General features: G+C 40.5%; 1 protein-coding gene across 11 annotated transcripts in view; it reads right to left on the bottom strand.

Moving 5' to 3' along the window:
- Positions 1 to 12,213, bottom strand: part of baalcb (BAALC binder of MAP3K1 and KLF4 b) — an 88,230-nt gene that overhangs the window by 15,915 nt on the left and 60,102 nt on the right. Inside the window, exon 5 of one of the 11 annotated variants that reach the window (XR_005072643.1) lies at positions 9,566 to 9,757. The exons of 9 other annotated variants lie outside the window; for them this stretch is intronic. The gene's annotated coding sequence lies outside the window, so the exon portion shown is untranslated. One more of the 11 variants, XR_005072641.1, reaches the window with a different exon arrangement.

The raw sequence follows: 12,213 nt of genomic DNA, 5'->3' as shown, positions 1-12,213 counted from the left end.
AACAGTTTGATTTAAAAGGTTTTCCACTTCATTATTTGACCTATTTAGAATCTCCTTCAGTGTTAGCAGCAGAGTGCACTTGTGTGGGAGCTTGACAACAAAGGGAGATTCTTGCACATTCTGGGCTCCACTTTGGTCTAAATGAACGCAGAAAGCGTTGCTTCCCACTACCAGAGGGACATCAGCCGTCCGGTTGAGCTGACTTTCTCCACGGCTGTTCACACTCAACATTTATCTGATGTGACATAAGTGTCAACCTTCAGCAGCTACCGCCGTGTTATTGAGTGACTTTGTCAGTCATTTTGGCAGCCGCCACTGCTGATTCATGTCTCTCTCTGCAGAGCAGTTTGCACCTGCTGACAAAATCAAGTTTCACACATCAGCAATGTCAACTACCACTGCCTTGAGTCTTTATTTTAATGACGATCCTAATTGCAGGTGATGGTAATTAACCTGACACTGACACAGTTAGTCAGCTGTGATGAACTGCAACCTAATTGGATAATGATGACATAATTTTTTTGACGAGGAATTATTGCTTTTGATCAGACTTTTTAAAATTGATAATGCAAGAGAGAATGTAAATCTCAGTGTACATATCAATTCAAATACATTAAACCAAGAGATTATTAAACTACAGTTAGAACTAGAACATGTATTTCCTGCAAAAACACAGTGTGAATGCTGACAGCTGAAGTGATTTAGAAAATAACTGCTGATATACCGGTAACTAATTCCCTGAAATGCATAAAACTGTAATGCAATGCAGAACCAGAATGGTTCCCAATGGAAAAAAATTTGCAGAAAAAGCCGAACATTTAAAAAGCTGAAAAGGCAGAATGGCTGAGAAAGTCATAGGCTGAATGGGCTTAAAAAGCTGAACATTTTGAGATGAGAACTGTAGAATGGGGTAAAACGAAAGAGAATAACCAAGAGGACCAGGAGAGGAGAAGGAAGAAGAGAGGGACAAGATGAAGCTGACTGAAGGCAAAGTGTGTGAATGTGTGTGTGAGAGAGATAGAGGTAGAGATAGGGAAAGAAAGAAAGAAAGAAAGAAAGAAAGAAAGAAAGAAAGAAAGAAAGAAAGAAAGAAAGAAAGAAAGAAAGAAAAAGAAGCAATTTAAATATAAATGTAATCTGGAACAGATCAAAGTTTGATTTTATTAACAGTTAAACTGACTAGAAAGAGCTTAATCTCAGTCCACCAATCAGAACAGAGAATAGCCCTGCGCTAAAACATCAATGACATCATGATGACATCATTTATGACATCATCATTGGTCTTGGTCATTGGTTAGAATGTTGGACAGTCGGCAACATACGGAGGCATCACAGCTTTTTGAGGCACTGCTCTTTTAGAATGTTGCCGGTCATTGTAAAAGATCAAAGCCATCTGAGGCTCTGACATAATGAAATATGGCCTTTTTATAGCAGCTGTTGATTAACGTTTCATTTGCGCATGAACGTTTCACTGAGCGAGTTTAACAAACTCAAGACATGACCAGCCACACGGACAACCAGGTGTCCAGCCAAGCTAGCACCAGCCAGAGCCAAACCAGCCAGGAGGAGAACCTCTTACAAGAGGAAACACAGAACACAGGCTCAGAAATCGGCGAGTCATCTCACTTAATGGGAATGTCATTGCCAGAGATGACAGAAATGCCGACGGAATCTTTAGGTGATCCGGAGGAGAAAAAAGACAGCGTGAGGGAGTTCTGGGAGGAAGAGAGAGAATGCTGTCTCGAACGCATACAGCTGTTGTCCCATGATTTACATGAGCTTGAATTGGACCTGAAGAGGACAAGGGCATCCAGAGTCCCACTGCCATACTCATCTCGTGTTATCTGGGAGAAGTTTAGAGCTGCCTTGAAGCACAATTTAAGGATTGAAGACAAATGCCAGGAACTGAATGTCTTCATTGGAATATACAGTGAGCTCAAGGTGGACTTTGAAAAACAGGTGCAGTACTTAAAGGAGTTAGAGAACAATCGCAAAAAAATACAGGCTCTGGAGTCAGAGAGGATCAGGCTTGCACAAGCACTAGAGACTGTTACACCTCAGCCATCAGGATGGAGAAGATTCATTTTGTGCAGCAAAAGGAAATGAACACATGATCTCTGTGCAAGTGAGGTGTGAGTGTGTTGCGCTTCTGGCCGCCTGATACATGCAGGTCTGACAGGGTCTCCTGAGTTGGGTCACCATGTTCTCTGGGTTTTTGTGCGTGTTTTCTCCGGGGTGGTCTGGTTCATCCACTAGCATTCACTTAAAAAAAAATAAAAAATGATGATGATAATCTGGATCTGGACATTCATTTCGGCATCTCACTATGGGATGTAGATACTCCCATGTTGCCACACAAGCTCGAAGACCTGTCATTAATATACCGCCAATCAGACAGGCATACTTGCTGCTGAACCCACGCGCAAAACTGTGTGAGACAGCGTGGGTGCAGAAACGTCCAATTTATAGAATATAGACAAAGTGTGAGGCGTGGCCCAGCATTACCTTTTCTTAATACGGATCATCTATATGCACTGTAATTACTATTTTGGTTGCACCAGATATGTTATGTTGTGTGGCTATATCTTATTGTGACCGTAACAAGAACCATGCACCACTAAAACTACAACTCCCGGTCCTGAGTTATAACAAGTCACAAAGCGCGGCTCAAGGGAATTGTGGTTTTTATAGGTGTTACTGTTTTTCCCAGAAGTTGTAAGTAGTTGTAATATATTATACCGACATATGTTACTCTCCAGGTTGAGACCGTTCCAAAGATATATTTGGTTTAGCTCTACACATGACCTGTAACTGCCCCTTTAGCTGGAAAATACAATGGGTCCACACTGTATATATAGTCCTACATTGTCTAGGTTCAAATTAAATAGCAATATCACTGAAAAATTAATATTTAAACTTTTTGTAGTTCTTTATTTCCTTAATTACACAAACTTTATGCATATCAAATAGTCAAAAACACAACCGCAGTGCTTAACAGAAATGACGATTCAAAGACTGCTGCAAACTGCACGTAGAAAAATGTTTAATCTAGGTGAGTTATTAGGTGAGTCAGAAAAGCAGCTGTTGCATTTGACCCAGCAGTCTGTTAGTGCTGATTAGAGAGGCCCCTTACAGAGATTAAATCAGAATCAGTCCCAAATGGTTAGAAGCATTTACCATCTTTTAATGAGAGGATGTTTTCGCTAAGCAGGTACAGATGTTTTTTACTGTAAGTATGAATCTCCTTTAAATGTGTTATTTCCTGCAGGTGGGGAAGATTTTCAATGAGTGACCAGTGCCAATTTCATAAGAATATGATTTATAATATAGAAGAATGATGTGAATGCACAGGGATATATGGACCTGTTGTAGTTCAACAGTGGTTTCCCTGATCAGACAGGTTAAGTCTGCTCCACGCTGCAGGAAATGATCCCTGAATCTGACGTGTTCCGTTGATGTAGTTTCCATTTGTCTGGTGAGGCTGTGACCTCTTTTCTGAGCTGTAACAAAAAGAGCGAGGAGGAGGAGGAGGAGGAGGAGGAGGAATACAGCATGGGATGAGAAAGATGGATGGCCTGTCAAGGCTGAGGATGTGATTAGTGTGAGCGTGGAACACAAAGGGAGGGAACAGTACGCGCGACCTTCAGACCCCACCCCGCACTCAGCTGTCCATCATACTACAACCATGGAAATGCTTCAGTGAGGGGTCATCAGGTGGCTCAAGGCTCCCTGCTGCTTGTCTCCTGTCAGAAAAACTGTGTGCCAGAAGGCGACATGAACATGAATGACACACACAAGTTTATAGCTGAAACAATTTGTCAACAGAAGGAAAAGGAATCGGCGGTTATGTTGACAATCAAGTAATTCAAGTCATTTAACGAAATCTTTTCAAGCCAAAAATGTAAAAGAATTCTCGTCTTTGTCTTGTGTGGTATTAAACTGAATATCTTTGGTCTGTTGAAACAAAACATTTCAAGGAAACTGGAGTGTGTACATTCTGTGTAAACCCACAGCGATGACCACCACTGGTTTGTGGACAATCGTCTTAAAGCATCTTTGTTGGCATCACTGCCGTTACCATCTCATCTTATTAGAGCCAGAACTGAACTTTGTAATCTATTTAACTCTAAATGTGACAGCAATTTACAAATGAACTCATGAAATCATGCTGTATTGATGAAGACTTGAACCTACAGATTGAGACCAGAAACTCATTAGGAAACGGTTTACGGAGGTAGTAAATCAAGTGAGAAGTAGGCTAATTTTCTCATAAGCTTTAAAATCCTGTAGATTCGCCCCCTGCTGGCCATTAGAGACAATGCAGGTTTAAGGTTCTTCCAAATTGGCTTCACATTTCAGATCTAGAATCTTCGCCCATATTTTATACAGTCAATTGTTACTACCCCAACACATTTAGTTCAACTTGAGTACAGCAATTAGTAAATTGAGGGATGGTTTGTAAAATGTTTTAAGGAGCTGTAAATTCAATTTCCTCTTCCACCAATTGCATTCACCAGCTATTCTGTATTGAGAAGCTTTGCAAGCAGATGGAAGAAGTGCACCAAGTGACTGCTATAAACTCGATTGTACTACAGCATGCCGGGAGATGCTGACTTTTGATGAATGGGCCTTGGTTTTTTTCTGTTCTGCTCGCACATAATGTCAGTTTCCCCTGCCCTAACAGTATGCAGCAGAAAACAGGGATTTACACAGGTAAAAGTCTGACCTTGTGTTTAGGTTTGAAGCCTGGGATTATCGAGCCCTTTTCTGATTTAGTGTGTGCCCCCAGACGTGACATATCGAGAAAACCCCCCGTCCTTGGTCTTGGAAATGTCACCGACATAAAATTGAAAGAGAGATTTCACCTGGTCCCATCCACATATCTCGGGCACTATTTTCTCAGACCACTTGGGGGCAACAGTGTCTCATATGGTTAAGGTTGACTTCAATACAAATAGTGTGGAATTAAATAGAAGTAACTCAGTAAGACAAGACACATCAAGCCTATTGTGTTTCTTGCCAAAATAAATGCACCACTTAAGTATTATCACCGAAGAAACCTTTCATATTGCCAATTCAGGTTAAAGATTGTTATATTACAGTGTCGTTGTGTGGCATACAACATGAATGCATGACTCACACTATAGGCAGCAGCGATCAGGGCCATTGTAAGAGAGTGGTGCCACAAAAATGTAAGAGTTTAGTTGGAGGAGTTTTTAAGCTTTTTCCACTACTCTGGCAAACTTAGAAGTGGGTTATAAGGTTTGGCCAGACGTCACCATTTCCTTCCTTCTGCTTTTCCCGAGTCTGTGTATAACTACTGAAAGTGAAAAGTGCTGAAAGCTCTGAACTGAAATAACACATTATTGTATGCGGAGATTGCCCATTTCAGTTTCCTGTGTCGGTTTTCAAAGGGGTTTCGTAACCACTTTGCCTTCACAAATAAATTGGAAGTGTGTCTACAATGATTTTCTTTTTTCACCCCATACTGAAGTGAGTGTTAAATTGATTTAAAAAATTTTTTTTTTTTTGGAAAATAATGGCAGATTGGGGCACCAGGGTAGCTCCGCTGGTAGAGCATGCAGCCCATGTACAGAGGCCCTGGGTTAGAGCCCGACCTGTGGCCAATATGCTGTATGTCCTCTCCCCTCACTGTGATATCTAAACACTGTTCTGTCAATAAAGCCATAAAGAGGCCGAAAAAAACCTGTGGATTTGGGTTTTTATAATTACATTGAAGCATAAGAGTTTCAAAGGCTAAAAAAACCTTAATGTTATTATTGCAAACCAGGGCAAAAGCCTGATGAAAAGGACACAGAACCATGTCGTTGCCACAGAAAACCCACAGAACTTTCTGAGAAAAAAAATCATCTGCTAAAACAGGAAATTAGCTAATTTTATGGTCTTCTCTTCAGCCCTTTACTGAACCACCGCACTGAGAACAACATCAAGCTAATAATAGAGCTCACAGGAGCAACAGGCTCTCAAGAGTGAGTAATTACCAGCCTGTGGATGCAAACAACTCAATTATCCACCGTTTCATTTAATGCAAACCTGCTGTAACCTCGCCGACAGAGTTTCCAGCAGCATCACTGATATTTTATTTTGCCGACTCAAATGTCAGTTCATGACATTTTTTCTTCATTGATGAAACATGGCAACCAGATTCTTAAGTCTAAGTTCAATAACATGGTTTCAGTCCTCTTTTGTCTCTGAGATCTTTTCTATCCATTAGTCACTTTCATTTTACCAGCCCCTTCATCCTGTTGATCTTCACGTCTCTTGTGGCCAAACAGTTCGATTTCCAATTACGCTGATTTGTCAAAAAGTCTCAAGAGATACCGGCACCACAGTTTGTTTTAAGCAACTAAAGCCTGATGAGTTGTGATGTGTGTCAGATCAGTGTCATTGTTCTTGTCAGTACACAACACGGAACAATAGCTCTAGAAACTCTTGCGAGCTAATTAAGTGAAGTTATAATACCACAATCTGAGAGGAAATTCGATTTTTATTGGGATGATGATGCTTTCATAACTGTCTTTCAATATGAAGCTGGAGTCTGCAGCCAGTTAGTTTAGCCTAGCTTAGTCTCGCATCCAAAACAAACAAACAAAAAAACACACAAACAAGATACTGTTCTTTCTAAGTATTCTTTAGAGGGGCTGCTGGATTTTGATCCTTTAGGACATGGCAGGCTAGCTGTTTCCACCTGTTTTCAGTCTTTTTGCTGAGCTAAGCTAACAGGCTTCTGACTGCAGCTTCATATTCACCATACATGAGAGAAGGCAAACAAGCATATTCTCCCAGATTAGTTAACTGATCCTTTTAGAAACAGTAATTGCAGATGGAGCTAAGCTGTGCTTCAGGAACAGCTTGAATGTTAATGTGTTAAGCCAATATTCACGTATCGCCGATACATTTTTCTCCTCTGGCCTATTTTACATTTCACATTTAATATTTCTGGCCCACAATTTTTTCTCCCCTGAAATTAAAACCATAACAACATTGTATTCAAACAATATAAATAAAAAAAAAATCTATTGGATATGAAACATCAGTGTGTTATTTACTCCGTACGCTCCCATGCAGCAAGCCTATAAGTAGAACAGAGCCATTTTTCAATTGTGTTTTGATTTCAGTACAAGAGCATATTAGAGTCAGTAGAGGGGGAGCGTGTGGGAGAGCCAATGTGATAAAGGAGAGGGGTGATGTGAGGTAATTCACCAAACTTATTAAACAACATCCGGATCTATTGCAATCAGCTCTCTTGGCCTGCGTCTCAGCCACCTCATATCTATAAACTATCTGCTGAAGATAGTTTCTTGGCATTTATAATCGCATATTCAGGAATATCGCTGCACACTCCTGCTTTCTCAAAACTGGCGATAGAGCCCTTTCCTTCAACTGTATCAGCAACAGCCCGTGTGAAGAGGGAGATAGAGACAAGAGCGGCTGATTACGAAAGACCTTGATGCTTGTTAAAGTTCACTCGTCTCACTGGAGATTATAAACTTTTTAGAAGTTGAACGTGTGAATCCAGACTTGTAGAGGGGGAAATGCCTGTTGTTTATTCAAACCCTGTTGTGGGGGATTCTCTTATTCAGTCAGCTGTATCGATTCAAACTTGAATCAGGCAGCGGGCACGTCCAGATGATTGGGACTGGGGTGGCAAAAGGTGGGCTGAAGACTCAAGCGATGCAGAATCACGACACAGAAGCTGCTGGCTTAAAGCCGGCAGTGATGGACGAAGTATTCAGATCCTTTATTTAGGTAAAATTAAAGTAAGTCCTGCATTCAGAACCCTACTAGTCAGACTTGTGACTGATATTATTACATGCCACTTTGTCAGATCGTGTAAGAATCATTAAAGAGTTAGTTATAAGTACTTTATATACATTTCTATATAAAGAAATGTTGTCATATGAAGGCTGGCCCCCTACAAAAGGGTCCCAAGATAAAACTCACCTGAGAGACACAGGGCAGTCTCATTTTTCAGGTTACGTTACAAACTGCTCACAGATAAATTGCACTCACAAGCTTATCATATGGTTCTTTGAGTAGACTTGCTACTCAAGAGTAGCTAGTAACTAGAGCTATCAGACAAATGTAAGAGTAAGAGTAGTAGAGTAAGAAGCACACTGTCTCCCTCAGTAATAAGTAGCATAAAATGGGAAATACACAACTACTAACCTCCAGTTTCTGTGTAAATGTACTTTCAACCTATGGAAGGTTATCAGGTTATGAAAGACAACCAGAGAGACAGCAACATATTCTCAATCCATCACTGTCTCCAGTAAGCGTATTATTCAAATCATACCAACATAATCTCATTCCACCATCATCGTGTTTCTTCTGGAGACTGACAGTTTGCTTTTGTTGTTTTTTACACAATATAAGGGACTTTAAGAAAGCGTTTCCCAGCTGTTTCTTTTTTTTTTTTTTTTTTTTTTTAAATAAGAGTTTATCAGTTCTGTCTGGTTTCATCATTGGCAAATGCACTTTACAACCTCTGCTGTTAAAAAGTGCACCCTTGGGCTTCTGTGATACAACTGCATTTAAGCGCCCTGACTTTCTGATACTCAACCCACCTAATCTGCATCGACGGGAGACGGAGGCTTCTGACCGTCAAACATCTTCTGATCGTATTAGCAAAAAATAACTTACGGCTAATTTCAGACTCATAAAACAGGGCAGTAACACTGCTAAGAGAGAGAGAAGAGGCAGATTTGGGACATGTTGAGAGAAACTTTAAAGCATGCTAAATCCTCCAGAGTGTAATAAATGTTTTATTTCTCCGTTAAGATCAGCAGATAGCGTCTGATGTCAGAGACATGGTCCTTTTATGGTTTAATGAGGCTGCTTTAGATGACCGTGACGATAATTCACTTTAACACCCCTGTGATATTGACTCTAATAGGGATGAATTATCTCCCAGACTTGTTGCGCTCTTCCTCTGTCATGAATGTCAGTGGCACAAAACAACTAAGGAGATAGTCTGGCACACACAGCAACACCAAATGGCGCAGTGGCGTTCACCTCCTGACACCACAGCTACCGTGACTGAAGTCATCCACGTTACACTGCGCACTTTGACCGCAAAGGACATTATTACTCACCTCAGTGGCCAATTAGTTGAGAAAACATCACTTTGTATTTTAGCATACAAGCTGATTTAAAGCATTTGTATTTTGCACATTCTAATGCTCCTTCTTGGTTTGAAGTGTGCAATACATGTGCAAGTTTTAGACATAGAATAGAGAAAAAAAGATAAACCCAAAGGTGAATGTTACAGCACGTGGAAGACAACTGAGTCATACAATGTCAGATTAACAATTAACAAGCTTCACCTGCGAAGCCACACACAGTGTAGAAGGTTGCTCAGAGCATGTGTGGATTTGGATTTTGTTTTTTCAGTCAGTGCTGAAAATCCGGGAAGTACATCCCCAGACTATTCTTTCTGCACCTGGGATGTATGAATATACCACATACAGCACCTCCAACTCCATGATCCTATACATTCATGTCTGTCTGTCCTTCCTAAAGGATAAAGCTCGAAAACGCGTGTTTAAAAAGACATTTTAATCCAGGGAAACACAATTATACATACAATTCATCAATAGTAAGACCTAGAAATGAGTTCTTTCAGAAAAAGAAACGAAGCATAGAAATACCCTCATCAACTGGATTCCACTCTGCAGCATTTCAGTTTTCCTCAGCCCCTTTTCAAACTTCCAGTTCATCCGGATGAATGTATTATCTTTAAATAACCATGAACAAAAAAACAAATTAGTCATACGGCGGACAGAGGATGCACATCCTAACTGTGGAACAGATTTCACAGTCCACGCAGCTCTGCTTGGACTTTAAAGCAGGTTAACTCGGCGGCTTTGGGACAAAAGCAAAGAGCAAAACAAATTAAAAAATAGACATTTGGTTTATTGAATGAAAAAGGAAAGGGGGAACGTAATGAGGAGAGTGATGGATGGCACCTGCGCTGAGCATTTTTTATTCCTTTGAAGCCCTTGGTGTCAATAAACTGAAATCACCCCACTGCCTCTAAAGTTAACAGCTCAAATCATTTTTCACATGTTGCATATCACTGTGAAAAAATTTTTCATTAAACTTGCAATAGACAACTTTTTTTTGCTTTAACTTAGTATTCTGAAGTATTCTTAGTATTCTTAGTATACTAAGTGTGATGGCTGTAGAAAAATAACAACAACGTTTTATATAATGGTTCCCTATAAACCTTACTTGCACTGCTAATACGCTATTTGGCCTATTTCAATTCTGAAGATTACTTTACAGCACAAAGGAAGCAGGTATCCCATTGCGAAACACAAACAGGTAGAGGGATGGTTTTCCCCGTTCGCTGTCCCCAGGTAGCGGTGCAACAACTGGAACAACTGTGGAAACTCCACACTGCGAAATGAAAAAAGAACCCTACAGAGGCAGAGAAGGCAGAGAGGAAGAGTGATGAAACCGTGGTAAAACAGGAGTGAACAGACATTCGCTCAGTGGAGAGTGCTGGTGTCCTGTCAAAATCTGTTCCCCTGCGGATGTTTCCTCGCACCACTGGGACTGGAGACTGTTCAAAACTGGCATAATGTCTGCTAGATCAGCAAGAAGCAAGACCTGCCTACTTATGTTGTTTTATTCTGTGTTTTCATAGACCTGAGATATTGGTGTTTCTAGGTCAAATTGGCATAGCTGATGGTTGATTGGTCCAAAACGACTGATAGAAAAATGTATTTTAATATGATTCTTTTTTTTTTTTTAATTTTCCCTACAACAATTACATGGAAGATGATCATAAACCAATTACAAAGTGCAAAATGCAGAAGAGTAGACTAATAAGATCGAATCAATAAACTCAGGTTGTGTGTGATTGTATATCTGTTAAACTGGCAGTCTGAAGTCTTAAACAGAGCAGTATCCTCAACCAGTATGAAGAAAAAAACAAAATATTTGTGTCATGGACTTGTAATGCTGATTCATGAAGTTTATCCAGCCGTACCTGCTCGTAGATTATGGCTGCAGCTCATGTCAGGGCACATTTTTCTGTGGCACTGTTGTGATATTTAATGTTAAAGTGGCTGCCTGCCTTCAGTTGTGAATTATAGAGCTTTCAAAAATCACATGATCCCACCCGATGAATATTCACTATCTGACCCATGTATGTGCTGGTTTTTAAATGCATGTAAACCAGCGGAAAATTGGCAATTCTTTTTTGTTTCCAGGCACAGGCACGTTTATATTACAGTGGATTGATAGGAAATGGGAGAGAAGAGGAGTGCAACATGCAGCATAGGTCCTCCGGCTGGGATTCAAACCAAGGTCTGATGCATATGTGGCATGCGCTCTTAACCACTCAACTATCTGCGCGCCAAATTGGCAATTCTTTCATCCTTTCCCATTGCAGCAGATGAGTTTGCCTTTCTGTTTTATTTCACACTTAATGTCAAAACCTATGCCAGAAAACACAGAACCGTGGAAAACAGCATAGTCTAGTGACAGTGTTACTTCAGTCTTCTCAGTCCAACTAAAGGCATACAACTGAACAGTGTTTCAGCAGTTCTTGAACGTGTTATTGACAAAGCCGTACAAAGCTGGAGGCGGTAAACGCCTACGACTACTGCAGAGCCATTTGACCCAGGAATGAATGTACCCTTTCCCACTGAAGAACAAAAGCCAGATGTTAGTGGGTGTCACTGTTTTTTTTCCTCCCTCCAGTGAGAAAGAGGTTTCAGTTCACAAACCATTCTCTTCAAGCACACTTTAAAAACTCCTCACTGCACTGTAACGATGGCTGCACTGTTGGATCGATGAGAATGATCCTTCCATTATCACTCGTAATCTGACTGATCTGAGGTTCATTATTAAAAATGTGAGCTAATAACACTTCAATTGCTGGGTGAGCACTTGGTGGGATAGAGAAGGGTCTGCAGCCAGTTAACCATCCAACTGTACAAAATCTCATCTTTATCTCACCCATCGCTGAGCTAGCGCGTCATTCTCCTTTAAGAAAGATGAAGTAAATGTTGTGCAGAGTATACACATTACTCTACTCACAGATATGTCGTTGACCTTTTCTTAGGGATTACAAGCTTTGATACAGTCGTATTTCCCTTTGGTGAAAAACCCAGATTGTAGAAAAGGTCACTATTTAACTGTCGAGCAAAGCGCTTCAAACATTAAGGGAAAAAAAAAAAG

This window comes from Acanthopagrus latus, chromosome 22 (genome assembly GCF_904848185.1).
Source record: "Acanthopagrus latus isolate v.2019 chromosome 22, fAcaLat1.1, whole genome shotgun sequence".
NCBI lineage: Eukaryota > Metazoa > Chordata > Actinopteri > Spariformes > Sparidae > Acanthopagrus > Acanthopagrus latus.
The sequence above is the reverse complement of the archived record's forward strand: the minus strand, read 5'-3'. Positions and strand labels throughout refer to the sequence as shown.